Genomic DNA, 19130 nt, shown 5'->3' on the forward strand with positions numbered 1-19130 from the left:
CATTTAGTATAGCAGAATCATTTCCCAAATATTCATTAGAATTACTATTGTTCCTCCAGGAGCACGTGTTATGGTTTTTGACGTGGTGTGCCCCAAAAGCTCACGTGTGAGACCATGCAAAGTTTGGCAAAGAATTGGTTGGGCTTAATTAGCGTTGATTTAATGGGTGAATGAATTCCTGATGGTATTGACTGAGTGGTAACTGGAGGCCTGTGGGTTGAGGCCTGAGGAAGGATTCTCTGGGGGTGTGGCTGTGGGATATACATCCCTATCTGGCCAGTGGAGTCTCCTACATAAAATCCGAAAGGATTAAAGGCAAAAGGAAATCCTAGCTGAATAAGACAATGTAGCTGAAGGGGAACTTAACATACAAAGGACTGTGATCCCTGCCTGGCCCCTAGGTTTCCTAGCAATGAGCCTTGATGCCCCATGAAACACTGAGCCCCAAGGCGCTGCACCTATTGGCCTGGGAACAAGGTCACAGCAGCTCAGGAGACACTGGGGCTTTAGAAGAAAATAGCTGTTGTCAAAAGAATGCCTCTTTGAGCTGTGTTTAGTCATTTAGTGGGGTGGTCACAGAGAAGCAAGGAGCTAGGGAGAGGGTGCAGCAGCTCCATCTATAGACCAAGCTAGGAGAAATGCCATGGCTCCATAGGAAACTAGTGCCAGTAACAGGGCACTCTTGTGGTACTGAGAGAGTCAGAGCGGGCATAGCAGCCGCATGCAAACTTAATCAGGAGGCAATTTGTGCAAAGACTGCATAGTGATGCGGGCTCACAGAGCAGGCTCTGGATTTCTTAGGTTCAGGTTCCCTTTGGTTTGTTATTAGGCTGCGTTTTCCCATCACATAGGTTTTATGTAGGATCTAAATTTTTTTCATATTGTTTTCTCCTACTGAGCTCCTGAGTTTGCTATCACTGCGTTTTAGCCTCTCTGGCTTGTCTCTGCCCTCCGCTTGGAAGATCATAAATACTGGGGATGGCGATGGTGCGGAGGCTCTGCCTTATGTCTCCATCAGGGCAGAGGCTTCTGTCCTGCTGTCTGAGGCTCACCCAATGGAGTAGCATTTTCTGGGCCCTGTGAAGCAGGCTTGGGCTTTGAGGAGGTGGTTCCAGAGCCGGGGCCTCCTCCTGTGCTGAGCTTAGAAACCAGTGAAACTTGGCCTCTTCCTTGCTACCCTGTCCTAGGAGAGTTCTCTGTTGACAACCGCCACTTCAACTAGGAGCGGCTCTCCAGTTCTGTTGGGGGGGGGCGCTGGGTCCACCATAAAACACATTTTGCGGGAGGCCAGAGCTCCTGGGAACTAACCAAGGCCGAGAAACTGCGATGTGAGAAACTGGAGGCTCCAGCAGATGGGAGAAGCCTGTGGAAGAACCCAAGGCAGCCAAGGTGTAGCAGAGTTCACTGCCAAGGATGTAGCCCCCCAGTCCCTTACTCCTGTGACAAGCCGCTAGACACCAAGACCTCTGTGGACCAGTGTCTCTCTGAGTGCCCCCGACCTGTATTCTCCAACTGTTGGAACCCGCATCTAGTTTCTTGGGGCCTCCTGGCGTGGATTCGCCAGGGTTCTCAACGCTTTGGGGGTGCTGCCCATCCTTTTCTGGCAGCGAGGCAGCTTCAGATTAGAGAAGGACCCTCAATGATTTTACTCTCTGAAAAGATTCTCAGTTACAAAATGGCAATTAAAATGCACTGAGATTTGCCTTTAGTTGTTCCTTGTCAATTTCTGAAAATTCTCTTTCTCCTGACGATTCTCTATAGTCTTCAGGTCTCCCTTTACTTGCTGTTTTCTTCTGTTTTAAACATTTGTATTTGTCTTATTACACATTCCCTTCCACAACTTGAGACTTTTATCCATTTCAACTTTTAGAAATGACTTGTACGATTTTACAATCACTCTAAGAATTTTGTAGGCTTAAAGAAAGAATTGGTTTCTCGATTTTATTTCGTAATCTTTAATACTCATTTTGTTACTTAGCATAATTTTCAATATAAATACGCCTTGGCTTTTCTCATTTAATTTCATATACCTTTCGATTTTACAACGTGTTTTTTAAAAATTTATTTATTTATTTATTGAGACATGCTCTCGCTCAGTTGCTTGGGAGACAGGGCTCACTAAGTTGCTGAGGCTGGCCCTGAACTTGTGATCCTCCTGCCCCAGACTTCCGAGTCCCCGGGATTACAGTAGCCATGCGCCACCATGCCAGGCTCTAGCCCGTTTTTAAATACTGATTTAGTTAACGTACTTATGTATTTTTTATATTTTTTGGCATTTTGTTTCAGTCCCAGTTCGTTATATTTCTATTCTCACACCTTCCCTTGTTTTTTAAGGATGGTGTTTCATTGCATTTTACAGAATTTTTATCCTGTCAAAAGTTCCGCGGGGGTTATCCATCATACTATTTCTGGAGTTAGGGCCAGGTGATTTCCAACAGTGGACAAGTGCACAGATCACCAATTTGAAAAGATGCCTTACTGATTTGCATGTCTAGCAGTCTTTCCACTTAGGTTTGCTTTGGAAGGCAAGGTTTACCAACTCACAAGGTGAGTGCTACCATTACTTAAGTGTACCAGGACTCAGTATGGCCATATCTGAGATTTCTTCGCCCAGGCAAGTGCGAGTAGGCCACTGAAGTCTGACTTAGCCTTGTCTCAGAATTTTCCACCTTGTACAGGTTGGATGTAGACTCAAATGTGAACGAATTAAGTGATTATTCTTTGACTGTGATTTCTTAGTTGTGCTTTTAAATTTTCTTTTTCTGAGCAAGTTCTGGTGAATTTTTTTTTTCTTTGTAAAAGTAAGAAGTCAAATCCACCTAGCTATGCATGAGATTTGAAGTGCCCCACAAGGTTGCGTTTTCAGGTCAGAACTTAGTGGAAGGAAACCAGTACTAGCTAAGCAGTGCCTCAGACTTCTTAGTGGCACCTAATACTCAATTGGTGGATGACTGTAGGCATTGCCAGTTTCCTCTTATCTGTGTCAAGGATTTCTTGGTCGCATGAAGCCTCAGTTTGCAACAATCACAGTTGCACAAGTGTACACAAGTTCTTAAATCCTTTTTAATTTAGCATACCCAGCAGCCCCAGTTAGCAACAATGTAGGATTAGTTTGCTCCATGGTTAATCAGTAAAGCCCAGACTGCACTAGGTTTTTTTTTTGTTTTTTGTTTTCGGTGCCACTGTATTGAATCCAGGGCTTCGAGCATGCTACACTGAGTTCAACCAACAGCCCCTGCCCCAAGTTTGCAGTTTCACTTTGTGGAGATGCTTGCCTGGATGTTTTGCTTTTTAAACTTTCTTTTGGATACTTTGGCCCTGGATGGATATGTTTTGTTGTATTGTTTCCTAATTGCACTGCAGAAATGTTTCTCATGACTTATTTTCTTTCTTTTTATGTAAACGACTACTTCTTCTGCTGGTTGAGTGTCAGGCACATGGCTTCAATTTTCCTTAGTAACATTTGTGCAACAACAGAGCCAGGAAGTAGATGTGGTAGTCTAGCCCCATTTTTTTTTTCTTGTACCAGAGATTTATTCAGGGGCACTCAACCACTGAGCCACATCCCCAGCCCTATTTTGTATTTTATTTAGAGTCTCACTGAGTTTTCTAGTGACTGGCTACTTTGCTAAGGTTGGCCTCATCCTCCTCAGCTGTTTGGGGGCAGATGGTTCACTATTGCACCTGAGCATGTGCCACCACTGTGCCAGGCCCTGGTTTTGTTTTGTCAGCTTTGTCACTATTGTGATAAAAAGATCTGAGAAGAATGATTAGAGAAGAATGTTTTTTTGGGGGCCCTCAGTTTCAGAGATTTCAGTCCATAGGTGACCAACTCCCTTGATCTGTTGCTCTTTGCCCAAGGTGGGGCAGAACACCATGTGTGGTAGAGAAAAGCATCTCAGCTCACTGAACTAGAAAGAAGTGAGAGCAGGGGTGGGGTGGCAGGAGAGAGAGCAAAAAGTAGCTCCACTTAATGAAGACAAAACATATACCAGGGACCCACCTTCTCCATCCTCCTCCATCCACACACTAGCTGCCTATACTTACCCCCAAGTTAATACCTATCAGAATACTGATACATTAATTAGGTTAAGATCTGCATAACCCAGTAATTTCTTCTCTAAACTTTCTTGCATTATTTCACACATGACCTTTGGGGAGGTTGGCCAACTACGACCTAAACCATAAAAAGCCTGAAAGCAGGGCAACCTGCCATCAGGTTATAAGAGTGCAGTTTCCCCCACCTCCTCCAGGTAGTGGGGACTGAAATCAGGGGTGCTATGACACTGAGTTACTACCAGTCTTCAGCCCTTTTTATTTTTTTGAGACAGGGTCTTGCTTAGAATTCCTACATCCATTAATTGGCTCAAGTCCAGAACCTCTCAATAGGGAATGGATTGAGAGCACCCACTGCATTTTGAGAAGCAAGGAGAACACTTATATAAAATAGATGATCAGCACAATATCAAAGATATCAGGAAGTGGAAATTACAGAGATGATGATCCTTCTTTTGTGACTGCTACAAAATGTCAGGTAATTAGATAGACCCCAATCTCCAGCACATCCTCTTCTGCATTTGCAGTCACACTTCTCTGTGTTGCCTCTGCTGATGTGGATGCCATTATGAAGAATCATACACATCCCTATTGTGAATTGCAAAGTATTACTTTTCTCCATGTGTTGAACTCCACTGAAGGATAACTCTGTGTTTTCAGTATTTCAGGGAATATTTTTGTTAGTTTGCCCAAAGAAGACCTAGGCTAGGAAGTGATGACACAGACATATGTTGGGGACACTGAAATGCCATTATGTAAAGACCCTAATTTACTTTTTGCCCATTATTTCTCAGAAGGTATAGATAAAAAAGACTATCAGTAATCAATGGAAAGGAATTATTTCCTCAAAATTTTTCTCGCTTTTTTCCTCAACTGTTTTTGGTATTGACATCAATAAGACCTCTCACTGGAAGGTGAAAAATTTATGTAATATTCTTTGCTTTCACCAAGAGAATGAAAGGCCCCCATAAGCAGTCTCTTTTTGTTTGGTACAAAGGATTGAACTCAGAGTCCCTTAGCCACATTCACAGCGACCACCCCTCCACCATTTTTTTGAATTATATTTAGAGACAGGGCCTCACTGAGTTGCTTATTGTCTGGCTAAGTTGCTGAGGCTGGCTTTAAACCCTTGATTCTCCTGCCTAAGCCACCTGAGCCACTGGGATTAAAGGCATGCACCATGACACCCAGCTCCCAAAGGCCTCTTGCAAGAAAGAATTTGGAATACAATTCAATGATTGTTCATTAGTAATACAATAATTCAAAAGTTTAAACCTAGTGTTTGGAGTATACATTTGACTGTGAAGCTCATTTGGTAGCCAAATCTGTTGGGGATAAGTTGAGGCTATTGTTTTTAAAATCTCAGCTTACATGTACATGAGTAGGAATGATTGGTTATAGGACACTGTCTTGTTTCATTCAGCAGAAGTACACATATACAAGTATAGAGTCTTCATGATTTGCATCCTATGTAGCTGCAGTGGATTGGCCACTTAAACCTGGGCAACTATCCATTATTGCTTCATCACTCTCAACACAGGGACTTTGAAGATGTTTTGTTAGAGTTCTGGTGGGGGACCTTGTTAAGCTGGAAGTCTGCACATAAGAGTGGATGCTTAGTGGTGGGTGGTAAGGATTGGGTCTGATGGACCCTGGGTAGGTGTGCTTTTTACTCTCTCAGCCTGGAGTCCCTGAGTTAGAAACTTGGGATACCACTGGTCTGCTACAAATCCTTGTTGGCTGGATCCTCTCTGGTTTTTAGGGAAGCAAAAGAGACTCTCCAAAGAGGAAGAAGACACATACCAACACATGATTTGACCCTAGTTCACACAAGACCCAGGAGCCTGAGGTGACACCTCAGGTGCTTTTGTCCTCAGGGATGAATGAGTGGGACTCCTGAGACTAGAATTGGCAGTTCCAAGCAATGCAGGAGGAGGCTCAGCTACACCTAGCTGGCTACCATAATCTAAGCTGCCTGGAAACATCCCTTCATCAGGAATCTGGAGGCCACTGCTTCAAATTCTTTATAATGCAGAATTTTTTACCCTGGAGGGGTTCCCTCTGCCACCTGTGAACACAGGTATGAAGAAGCATAATCTGAACATGCTCAGGAAAGTTCCAGCTTGTGCCTGTGTTTTTACTTGTGATGACAAGTCTTTCACCCTGAAAGAGTACAACTAATAAAATCTCCTGGGCCATCATGCACCCAGCAAAAAGGTATAGAATTTGTAGGGAAATCAGTGTGCCATAATAAAATTTCTTTAGTTTATATTCTAGCCCAGCAAGAAAGATATTTTTCTATTGCCAATATACTTCTCACAGCATTAATATGAACACTTGTGAAATCCAAAAGCACCTTTAAATAATTCAAAACAGGCATCTAGTCTTTAAAAAATATCCACAGAAGCACCTGGGAATAAATGACTGATTCACCATATTATTCTCCTGGCTCCACTAGGACATTACCATTGTTTTCTGGACTACTTAAATGAGGAATGTCCATTTTACTGATCTGATTTGTGATTTATGCCACAATGAAATGGACTTCAAACTGCTTCAATAAAACAGTTCCAAAAGGAGCTCAAGTTGTAGTGTTATAGCTTAGAGTCCATGATGATCCCCAAACCTACCTTGTTTTAGCACCCACACGGGTTCACTCAATTGCACACATTTTCAGGCTAGGAGGGGTCCCAGTGCCTTACAGCCCAGATTTTTGAACTGGCTTTCCTAAGTGTCTCTACTGAGCATTCGCAGAAAATTGCCCACCTGCTAATTGTCACAAGTCTTAGCAGCAAGAATAGGCATGAGGTCTTCCCAGTAAGTGTTTCCCCTGCCTTCCTTGTTTAGAGGACACTGGTCACAGGTCCCAGTGCACCACTTGCTTACTACAAGTAGTAGACTTTTCCCAGGACTTCTGCCTGTGCCGATTGGCTTTGCAGTCAATGAAGGGCGATCTCTTGGGGTTAGGTTACCCTTGTGCCTTGAACTCATAGGTGGTGAAAACACAACCTGTGACAGAAAAATCGAGGCCCAGCCCTCTCAGTGAACACCTCCTGGAAGAAAAGTAGCCCTGGGAAAATAGCGATGCTAGGAACAAGCGTGTTTGAACAGGGAACCACCAGGTCTCCTGAGGGAGAAAAGGTTTGGGGGGCACTTGGAGAAGAGCCTCAACCTGGAGATCCTCTAGGTGCTGCTTCCCCAAAGGCTGGTGAGAAACCCAGCTTCCTGTAGAGCTAAGAGAGTGCAGGCGCCAGAACTTGGCCACGTATCATTTGTCCAGAGGCCCAGCTCTATTTCCTGGCTATTTTGCTACTGTGATTAAAAGGAGTCAACCAGCACAATTATAGAGAAGGAAGAGTTTATTTAAGGCCCCACAGTTTCAAAGGTCTTGGTCTGTGGAAGGCTGGCCTCATTTCTCTGGGCTTTGGGTGAGGCAGAACTTCACAGTGGCACAAGGAAGCAGCTAATGTTGTAGGGTGGTGGTGGTGGTAGGGATTCCACCTGCCAGGTAGGGATATATAACCCCTATCCATGCCCCAAGGGAATTGGTTTTTTAGGCCACATTCCACTGGGCCTCCAGTTACCACCCAGTCAATCACTTAAGGAATCCATTCACCCATTAAATCCAGGCTAATTAAGATCAATTCTTTCTCCTCCAAACCTTGCACTGTCTCACACCTGAGCTTTTGGTGCACACCACACATAAACCTTAATACCACCTCCTGGAGGAACAAGTCTGCAGGCAGAAAGCCCCGGGGTGACACTGAGGGAATCCCTAGGAAAAGCATAACATTTACGTAAATATAAACAATTAATAAAATTATTAAAAGCCAATAGGAAAACACAACAAAACGCACAGCAAAATTTACCAAAAGAAAAATGTCTTCAAAATAAACAAAACAAAGAGAGCCCTACAAGGAAACTGTAAACCATGTTTTTTTGCACAGTGTGATCTTGGACTTTAATATCCCCGTGTGATGTAACTGAGACCTTTTCTGCCTAAAGCTATATTTCCTAAAATTAAAAAGAGATCGGTATTGGTGACATCTAGAAGTCCCAATAGCTGGTGTTCCCTGAGTTCTATGTGAGTAAAAAAATCACAGGCGGCTGCATGCATAGTCAAAGCGGAACTCTCCATTGCAAAACCAAACTGGTTAGGAAAAAGAAACTGAGGATAGTGATAAGTGGCAATTGTTGAAGTGGCCTTTCAGAAAAATGGCTTTCGCCTGTACTCACGCTTGTACCCGACTTAACCATCACCCACAAAGCTGAAATGGAGTTTGTTCTCAGGAATTCGGAACTTTCTTCCACTTAAATTGCAGGCACTGCTGCTAAACTTGAGTTTTTACGACTAAACACCAGAAGCTGGAATAAATGCTTAAAAAATGGCCAATCCCGGATTTGCTTGGACGAAGAGGTCGCCCTCTGGTATTACTTCCTAACTGGCCACAGACAAACAGGGACTCCAAAGACTAGGAAACCCAGGGCGTTACCCCAGGACGCGATTAGGCTTCTAGCTTCGCCTCCAATCAGGACACTTTAAGGAGTGGAAATTACAGGCGCCTCTAAATTGATGCTTGCTAAGCCAATAGAAGCATGGCGCAGGCAGGCCAGGGATCCTGAGACAGAGGGGCAGCTGCCACTAAAACAAAACTCAGTTGTTTGGCAGCCAAGGAGAGGAAGACGCTTGGATCATAGCTGAAGGGCTCAGTGGCAGAGGCGCCTTGGCTTTGCCAGCCTGGGTGCCACTAAGGAACTCTGTTCCAGGCAATAGCAGAAACTACATGTTAGAACTCATCAGCGCTGTGTAGTAGGGGGTGCCAGCGAAAAATGCACCTACAGCACAACTAGCTGAGCCCAGACCAGGAGAAAGTAGGCAGGAGAGAACGGTGCTCTGGGATTCCGAAAAGAACCTCAACTAGCCTTTTTGCCAGTGACAAACTTCCACTTTGGCGCTAACCACGGTGCTGTTACCTAGAATCTGGCAAACCAAAGAAAGAAGCCTTACTGCCACCCATGCTTAGTACAAATATGTGCTATAACTGGAAAACTGTCGGGTCCCCCTGCTGGTCAGAGAGCGAATGGAAACTCCAGGAAAGGCGAATGGGAAAGGCTGCACTAACTCACCTAGGATCCACTGAGAAATGAACCTCTCAGGGTGCAGAGAAACATTCTCTCCTGAGCCATGGCGCAACTAATGGCAGTGCTAAGGGGAAAAGCAGGCTCTTTTCCTTTTGGATGCACCACTAGTGAACCAAGATTCCAGTTGCTTGCGTCACTGGACCCTGCAAAAGTCAAACCCAGCTTATGGCTTTGCCGAGGTCAGAGGCATCACATCTGGCTCCATAAGTGGTGCAGCAGGTAAATCTATGCCAGCTCTGAGAAGGCAGCAGCAATGTCTGTGAGTCAATGAAGCTAGTGAAATTTCCACTCCCATTGGCTGTCCCCAAACTCACGCTTCATAACAAAAACTTTCTTTTTTCTGGCGAAGTCTGGGTCCATGATTACCAAAGCCTCCAGAAACTGACCCAGAGGGCTGCACGTGGTGAGAGCAGGCTGAGTAGCGCCCAAGGTGGGCACCAATCAGGCTGGTCTAAGAGAAAAATAAGGCCTCCGGAACACTAACAGCTCTGCTAGCATAAAGCAGTGATGGGCCCTCTTTGCATGCCACCCCCTCCATCTTGGTCTGGGACCCCTCCCCTTTTATAGATACCTCAGTGCTTTTAAGGCAAGTCAGAGAAACACATTGTTTTCCGATAGGAAACTCTGCCCCCGAAACCTTAAATCTAGGCCTCCCTAATTGCTTAGCTGGGGTTCTTCTGTCAAATTAATTTTTTAAATGAGTCATTGAAGGCTTGTCTGTGTTGAGATGTTGCAATGGTGGCAAAGTTTCAAGCACTTGAATCCTCTCTTTCCACTCACTTTTCAAGTAAGACTGTGTTATGCTCGAATTCGGGACCTCCAAAGACCACCAGAGACACAAGATCGATGTAAGCAGCAAAGAGGTGTTTATTGCGAGCTAGCTCTGTACTCCGCATGCACACACAGAAACTAGTGATGCTCAGAGGCCCTGAGCCCAGGGTTTGCAGAAGTTTTATATATTTTTTTGGAGAGGGCAGGGACTTCACATACATCATAGCCTCTTTTAGCAAATCTCACGCACTGGGGGAAAATCAAATAACAACTCTAAAACATGATTAGCACATTCACTGGCGGAAAAAAGTTGGGTAGGGGTGATTTGTCAGTACAAAAGGGGTATTCCTTTGAACTGATTGGTTTGAGCCATGAGGGGTGTACGTGCTGAATTACATGGTTTCCCAACTTGTTATCAACCAACATAAACCTCTGAGAGGATTATCTCGCATCCCAGGTATTTCCCTGTCTCATGCTGATTGGTGGCTTCTAGGGGGCTGCTATGGATCCCCACCTAGCCTGACTGAGTCAGGGATACCTGGCTTAGCAGGCCTCTCAGTTATTTGTAGATAAACCACTTAGCAGGGTGAGAATGTGCTTAGGAGTGCTCTGTGGGTTTTTCCAAGGACTAAGGTCATGTTCATTCCTTGGACAGGCTTTGCTATGAGGTAGAGGCTGGTTTTTCAACTGAATCCTCTGAATTACTTATTTTCTAGAAAATATGGGGTTGCCACTGCACAGGTGGAAATTGCTCTGTCCCACGACTTTTTACGCATTTCCCAAAGATCTGCACTACTGGAAGGGATGCCCCACAGAGACTGCAGACTCTACCATGTGCATCTCCAGCAGCCCTTAATATCACCCACACTCCTCTGGCTCTCATCATATCAATTCTATCCTTTCCCCAGATAAACCTCGATTGTTTGGAGCAGGGGACAGGTGCCCCAGAGAGATAAGTGGACTCCATTTGAACCCTTATCTCACCTACTCTCAAGATGACTACTACTGTCTTCCCCCACTATCTTACCATTTCCCCCTGTAGCCAAAACCCTATCTAGTACCTGAAGCATCTCCAATTGCCTCCTTTGCTCTAGGTCTGCAGAATGAAGGAAGAAGTGCCTTTTCCCCATAGGAAAAGTTACATCCACCTTATCAGGATCAAGAGGCCAGGGAAGAGAACTGTTTAAAGAAAAATTGAGGGACCATCAGTCCTATCTCCCACTAATCCACCCCTTCCTTCCTTTCTTCCTTCTTTCATATTTTCATGTACTGCAGATTGAACTCAGGTACTTGAGGCATGCTAAGCAAGTGCTATATCACTGAGCTTAACCCCCAACTCTTTCCCTGAACCCTATCCTTGCATCTTAGCAGAAATGTTAGAATTAGCACCCCTAGTGGTAAGGGTGACCAACTCCAGTTTAGGAATCTTAAGAGGAGTTTGGTAGGAGTTACTCACCTGAAGGAGTGTGCATCAGAGCTACTTCAAGTCTTAAAATTCAGTCTAATTCCAGTGTGGTGTGCACCTGTGAGAATAGCCAGACACTGGTCATGGGAAGGGCATATTCCCAACGAGGAGACTCTAAGTCTTTTGCAGTCTGAAACTGGCTACATTCTGGGCAAGCTGGCAATGTCAGGCATATCAGTGCCAGGCCATAGTTTCAACACCCCAAGGCCAATTGTGGGGAACAGAAAAACATGTGATTTGGAGCCTTTCACAGTGTCTGTCCTTGTTTGTCATTGAAAAGAGGGAACAAAGTGTAAACAGAGAAAGATATGTATGTAAAATGTCATTAAGGAAAGCTTTATGAAACCAAGAAATGCAGCACAATAACAAGACAAAAACAAGACTTGTTAAGATACTATTGACTGAAAGAATGTGACACACAAAAGACATTCTCTAACATTTGAAGCAAAAATGCAGAAAGGAAGTTTGGAACCACAGCAGTGTGCACAGGTGAGTCTTGTGGGAAGTGTGGACTCGGCTCAGAACCTATGTCTATGTCTTAGAAAGATAGTAATAATACATGTTTATGTTTTCTAGGAAAACAAAGAAAAGATTTTCTTCTGCCTTGATAGATTCAATGGCCTTGGTTGGGACTGAAATAATTAGGAAACAGCTGAACAAGACCAAAGGCATTACCTATTTATGAATTTTAAGTTTTGTGTGTATGCATGCATCACAGAAAGAACTAATTCCTCCAAAGAAGTGGTAAAATTAGAGAATTTACAATCCAATTAATAGGGAATTAAGATAGTTTGTAGAGAATGCCTGTTTGAGTGTGGTGGCAAATTCTCTCATCAGAGAGAGATGTAATTGTTCCTGGAGTGAGTATTAATGATGATCAAGTAATTTGGGATAGCCCTACTTTTAGGTATAAAGAGAGATTTCAGAAACTCAAATGCCTTTAGTTGAAAATAATACTTAGGCCAAAGTGGCATATATTGAGGGTGGCATATCCTGATTTTTTTCATAATCCTCATCATTAGGAGAACTCCTAATTATAACAATTATATTAATTTGGTCTCTGTCACTATAACAGAATCTCAGAAACCAGGCAATTTATTATGAAAATAAACATATTTTCTATTGGTTCTGGAGATAGTGAGGTCAAAAACATGGTGCAGGCAACTTACAAGGGCCTTTGTGCTACCTTGTTGTATAATGGAAAGTCACAGGAACATGTGTGCAAGGGCCCACTACTGAAAGCCCTTTTGTAAAGGGCATGGAAGCCTTTCATGGAGGCAGAGCCCTGCTGACCTAATCCCATTTTTCAGGCCCCATCTTCCGATACTGTTGCATGGGGTGGGAATTAAATTTCTGTGAATAAGCTTTCAGGGATACATTCAAACCATAGCAAGCATCTCCATCTCCTTCTTTCAAATGTGAATTTGAGGCTCAATACTGAGGTAACAGTGATTAACCCTGGGCCTGGTATTTCAGGTGAAGAAAAAGACCATGGCAACCAATGAGCAGCTAGTAAAAGAGAACATTCTCCAGGGTCAGTAACATTGAGATACAAAGTTCACAATCCTTTTTGCCTCTTGTCTCAACAGAGAACTCCAACGTGCACCTTATTCACCAGCCAAAAAGAGAGCATTTTCCATAGGTCTCCTGGATTGAAAATTAACCTTTTTTTCTGGTCATTTAGTGTCAGTTTTTCATCCTTATTGCAGCTCAAAAGACTTTGTTTGTGATGCTCTCTAGAAGAGATGGATGGATTTTAAGTACCCTATTCTCTAGTTCCTGCAGGGTAAAGATGAGCTTCCTGAGTAGCACTCACAATACATTTATAAAGATTTTTTCCTAATTCTTCCACATAGTGTCCCATTCCTGGTGCTACTTTTATTTTTGGTACAGTTGTTTCTAATAATCTGGGACTGTATTCAGTACTGGATCCAGGAGCACACCCGGCTCTGGGATAAAACTTTGTGTCTCTCCTGTGAAAGGAAAGCAGTAGTGCATGGGGACAGCATGAACCTGGGCCTGGTTGAGCTCAGATTACACAAGGCATCCAGAGTCCATGAATGTTAGGCATTAATGTGAACCACTAAGAACCTAGAGAGAATTTCTTCTTTCAACAAACTGTGGAGTGAGTCTTAGTGAACTTGCCAGAGAAACATGTACTGAGGACAGTGAATGCAGACATCATTGCCCCTAGAAAGGGTAATGCATACATAGAAGGTGATATTAAACAAAACCCCTTTAAACTGATGGTTCTCTGAAATCACTGTCCACATTGGGCCATGCTGGTTGCTAGCCAGAAAAGGGGCAGGTGCCAAGACAAGTTCCATAACCATCAGTAGCAAGGCTGGAGTGTGGCTTGAAATATGTATACCAGGCCTAAGAGCCAAAAGTATTCTTATCATGAAAATGTGAGGAAGGAATGTACACATTTAGCTTACGTTGGCTATAGATAAGAGAGGCATTACAAAGCAAAATGGGAAAATTTGTGGACTAGTGGGACAGTTCACTTGTTGTTTCTGGATTGAACAATATGCATAGTCCAGAAAATTCAAACATAAGCTATATATAGTGGCTCTGGTTGGCTACCAGGTGGGGTTACAAGAAAAATTTTCAGCGTATATTCCAGAATGTGGTACATATCTGTTAGTCTGACCCTAAAAAGTAAACTCATTGAATAACTTCTCTCTCTCTCTCTCTCTCTCTCTCTCTCTCTCTCTCTCTCTCTCTCTCCATGCTCTAGCCCTCATCTTGAAATTTAGAATATCTCAGTTTTTTTTAAAACCAGTGATAACAAATATGGCATGAGGGTTCAGTCTCTGGATAGAATCAGGGTTAGTATTATGGTGAAGGAGGTAGGGAAATTCAAAAGGAGAATAGGAAAAAGGATGCCAATAAAAAAGAATGAGAGAGGGAGGGAGGGAATATTCATCCTAGATTTCTGAGTTACTGTTAACATTTCTGGGTATCATTATTCAAGACAGGGAAATAACAAGGAGGGTAGACGTAGTGTTGAGTTTTCTGAGTAAATCCAGTTAAGGTGTTCAGTACAAAACAAGAAATCCACTTTTGGAGTATCAGACCTTGAGTTGGCAAAATATATTCATGTGGGAAATAGATTTACTCTCCTGCTTTGTATTTCAGGACAAAGGACGGGACAGGCCATTCAGAAGTGAGGGTATGGCATGAGAAGGATGCAGATACAGGTCGCCAGTGAACTGAAATTGTTAAAAGCTGAATCTATTACTGGATCCAAGTCCATGTACTCACCCCTGGTATGTAAGTACTTGGAAATCAAGATTTCAAAAACAATCAGATTTACTCAAGGTATGGCACTCTGAGAAGCTGGGGTGCAGACATCATTTCCAGAAGGGCCACCCGAGAAAACTCAGGTGCATGAATGTGATTGTAAAGTGAGGAAAATGATGTGTAGAAAGCAATGAACAGGAAGAAGGTGTGATGGGGATGATCTTCTTAAGGGCATCTGTCTGCATTATAGTTTTCTCTCCTCAGAACATTCCAACCGACCTAAACTTATTAAGAATAGTTCCTACATTTCTTTAGCCAAACTGATTACTTTTCTGCAAGTTAAATCTCACAGCAATTTAAATGATTTGTGTTAACTGATGCACAGAAGTGAAGACTTAGGAGGTGCATTCTACATTTATATGTAATCAGAAGGTCACCAAATAATCTAAGTACTGTCAATCTACAGAAAGTCTACTTATCAGTGAACACAGTGGTCAATTAGGTGCAACCTTTCTTTAAAATTTAGAATGCTTGGCAAAGGGAAGAAAATAAATCTTACCAAGGAAAAACTCAAATGATAGAGACTATATTTACGAATATTGAGGAAAAACTGTACATGATTTACTCTCTCTATAACTAAATAGATCTTTCCTTGAACAGAATTTTATAGTTTGAAAAAGACAGAATGGTATGCATGAAATCTATTTAAAAATATAAAAACAGGGTTGGTTATGTGGCTCAAGCAGTACTGCGCTCACCTAGCCTGTGTGGGGCTCTGGGTTTGATTTTCAAAGCCATATTAAAAAAATTAAGATGTTTAAAAAATAGTTTAAAACAAAGAAAATGGGATTTTTAAAAAATATTAACCAAGAAAAAATTAAGAATATATTCCCATTTGTATTAATGTTATATCCTCTTTTAGTAGGGAACTCTACAGGTTGTCATCATAAAAAAGATAGAGTGGATTTAGTATTGTTACTGCGGTTTACTTTTATCTCCAGCCTCACCTTGTGTTTGCTTCCTGATTTAATGGCAATCAAGTTGTAGATTTCTTCGGGTGTTCTTGTTGATTCAGTGTTGGTAGCCCTCTTTACTGTTAGCATTTATTCACCTTGATGGGATTTGGACATGCTAATGATTCAGAGCCTTCTGGGTGTGTCTAGTAATCATTGGCATGTGGGATAGCAACTGAAGTACAGACCTTCCCTAAAGTTGGGCAGCGTCATCCAATAGGATGGTGGCTTGGTTGAAATAAATGTTGAAAGAACAAGAAAACAGCAACAGATGCCAGTGCTTCTCTTTTTGATGGCTGCTGCCATTACTTGAGGATATCTGACTCTTGCTCCTTCACTCCTGCAAAGTGGACTGTACCAGGGATTGTCCATGGAGTTTCCAAAAGCCTGGGATAGTTGTGGGTCATTGCCACCAGTGATTGGGATCCTGGGAATTTCAAAAGTGGTATGAAACCTATCTATCAACAACATCCATTCAATCCAACACGGACATCCAAGATGATTGAATTTTAACTTCAGCGGAAATGTACCCATGAGATCCTGTCTTCATATCTTCCACACCCTGTGTTTCAGGTCAAGAGGATCCCAGGAGAGTAGAAATTATCTTGCAAGGGGTCTCTGAAGACTTTTCCCCCTCTGAGAGTCTTCAGCTATGAAGAAGAATTTTCCCTGCTGTGTGGAGGCCTGGGATTGTGGAGAGTATGCTCCAGGGCCCCAGGCACTGCCAGCCATTGAAGAAGCAGATGCTGGGCCCTGGCCTCTGCCTTTGTATCCCCAGCTAGGCTTCCTTTCTGGGGATCACCAGGACTTCAACCGCAAAACACTTTTACCACCCTGTGGATTTCTCAGCTCTCACTGCCCCATCCATGGATCCGGATGGCACAGCACTTTGAGAAGAGGCCCAGAGCTGCCTGCCTGCCTGTTCAGGCCCAAGGCCTCAGACCCAGCAGGAGCCACCAGCCCCACCAGGAGAGTTGGACGCCTCTAAGAAACCAGGAAGACAGGTGCCTAGGCTGCCCCATTGCACCAAGGGATCCCGAGATTGCCCATACTCTTTCCAGCATCTTGCTGTGCTGGTGCCAGGAGCCTCTGCCTTAGGTTTCCATTTTCATGCAGAGGCTTTACATTTGAAGGCTCTGGACTCCTGGCTTTCTGCCTTTGGCTTGAGAGCACTGGCGTCTCTGTGAACATGCTGCAATGGACGATCCTCTGAGAAGAAACCATGTTCAAATAGACAATTCTCAGATTAGCAGTCAAGGGAGAAGTCTATGGCTTCTTGGATCTTCATGAAATTTTCTGTCCCTTGTATAATAAAATCATGGAAACAATCGTTTTCCACTAGTGTGCTTGATTTGGAGATTGGGAAATGAAAGGTGGGTTGGCTGGATGCCAGCATGGGCCCTGTGCAGGTGTCTTTTTTTGGCGGGAAAAGGGATGGATGCTGGGGTTTACTTTGCACAGGTCCACACAGGGTTCTCCCTTGCCTGTTAATCCTGCCCAGTATCAATGTATGGTAAATGTTTATTACAAGAATTCTTCAGCTCATATCACTTCTGTCATTGTTCTGGGTCTAAACATTCACAGGACTTCATTCCAGAGTTGTGTGAACTTTTGGACCCCTACCCTTCATTTCCTATAGTGAACTCCAAAAGTCTCACTTTTACACCTTTGACTCACCACAGGCAGATGTTTTACTTTCTCAGATTCAAAAGGAATATTTTCAAGAAAGGCAAAACTTGCTAAGCAAAGTATGTTCCCAGAGAAACTGATGACCCAGATCAGTTGTAGACATGAGCATATGCCTTAAAGGAAGTCCTTCAATTTTCAGCTTTGGGCTTTCATACAAAATTTATTCTTTTTTTTTTCAGAGTTGAGCACTACAAACACAACCAGAGAGAACCAGAAGTGAAGGACAGTCCCAAATTTAATACTTTATTTCGTGCACCACATTAATGGCATCAATTGCAAAGTACATTATTGAAATTTTGGTGCAATTGAAATATCCCTTGAATTCACACACCGGAAGTTCTCTATAATCCAACTTGCAATCTGTCAAGAATAGAATTAGGAGCAGAGGTCTGTAGCTTGGAAAAGATTTAAGAATCCAGCAATAAGAAATGCTTGCAAGGCAAGTAACCCAGTCGATAAATGGGTAAATGAATTGTACAGACATTTTTCAAAAGAAGTATGAAGGGTCAACAATTATATGAAAAATGTTCAACATTTTTAGCCATCAGGGAAATGCACAACAGGGTAGAAGATGTGGCTCAGCAGCACAGCACTTGCTTAGCATAAGCAAGGCCCTGGGTTTGATAATCCGCACCACATAAAAATAAATAAATAAAGGGAAATGCACATCAAAACTATACTGAACAGTGGTGTATGCCTGCAATCCCGCTGCTATGGAGGCTGAGGCAGAAAGATTGTGAGTTCAAATCCAGCCTCAGCAACTTAGTGAGGCCCTTAACAACTCAGTGAGACCCTGTCTCTAAATAGAATACAAATAAGGACCTGGGGATGTGGCTCAGTGGATAAAGGCCCCTGGGTTCAATCCCCAGTACAAAAACAAAAATAAAAACAAAAAAACCCTATACTGAGATTCCACCTTACTTCAGTTAGAAGTGCAGCCATCAAGAATACAAAGAATAAATGCTGGTGAGGATGGCATGATGGGGTAAGAACCTCTTACACACTGTTGGTGGAAATATAAATTAGTACAGCCACTATGGAAATCATTATGAAGGTTCTTCTAAAGGCTAAAAATAAATCTTCTATATGATCCAGCTATACCACTTTTGGGTATTTATCAAAAAATAAAAATTAAAGACAGCACATTTTACAGATAACATGCATACCATGTTTATTGCAGCACAATTCACATTAGCCAAGTTTTGAGATCAACAAAGGTGTCTGTATACACACACACACACACACACACACACACATATGCACACACACACATATGCACACACACACACACACACAAAATGCAGTTTTATTCAGATGTAAAGAAGAACAAATATGTCACTTGTAGAAAAATGTATGAAACTGGAGACCATAATTTTTTTGAGTGAATAAGTCAAAATCAGAGAGAAAAGTACCGTGTTTTCTCCTTGTGTGGAAACTAGGAAGGCAAAAAAGGACCTCATGAAATTAGAAGGAAGAGAAGAGAGTAGAGGGAAGGGATCAGGGGACAAAAGAAGGAACAGTGAGGGAACCACTGGGGAATGAAATTAATCCAATTATGGTTTTGTTTATGTACCAATAAGCCACAGTGAAAGTTGCCATTCTGTACATTTTATATGCACTGATGAATGGGAAAAAAAAAGCAGGCAGGCGAGCAGACAGGCAGGCATATGAGAGATAAATGTTTGCAAGAATGTAGTGAAATTGAAACACATTGGGCTCCCGCGAATGTAAACCAAGAAATAAAAACA

General features: G+C 42.9%; 2 long non-coding RNA genes across 2 annotated transcripts in view; one reads left to right on the top strand and one right to left on the bottom strand.

The window, feature by feature from the left end:
• Positions 1–11579, bottom strand: part of LOC144375890 (uncharacterized) — a 48229-nt gene extending 36650 nt beyond the window's left edge. Inside the window, exon 1 of the long non-coding RNA XR_013435742.1 lies at positions 11426–11579. This is a non-coding gene — a long non-coding RNA (uncharacterized LOC144375890). The remainder of the gene's footprint in view (positions 1–11425) is intronic.
• A 166-nt stretch (positions 11580–11745) lies between these two features.
• LOC144375891 (uncharacterized) lies at positions 11746–17021 on the top strand. Its single transcript, XR_013435743.1, has 3 exons — positions 11746–11923; positions 14576–14706; positions 16267–17021. It is a non-coding gene; the product is annotated as an uncharacterized LOC144375891 (long non-coding RNA).
• Positions 17022–19130: the final 2109 nt, after the last annotated feature.

The sequence above is a fragment of the Ictidomys tridecemlineatus genome, chromosome 3, assembly GCF_052094955.1.
Source record: "Ictidomys tridecemlineatus isolate mIctTri1 chromosome 3, mIctTri1.hap1, whole genome shotgun sequence".
Classification (NCBI taxonomy): Eukaryota; Metazoa; Chordata; class Mammalia; order Rodentia; family Sciuridae; genus Ictidomys; species Ictidomys tridecemlineatus.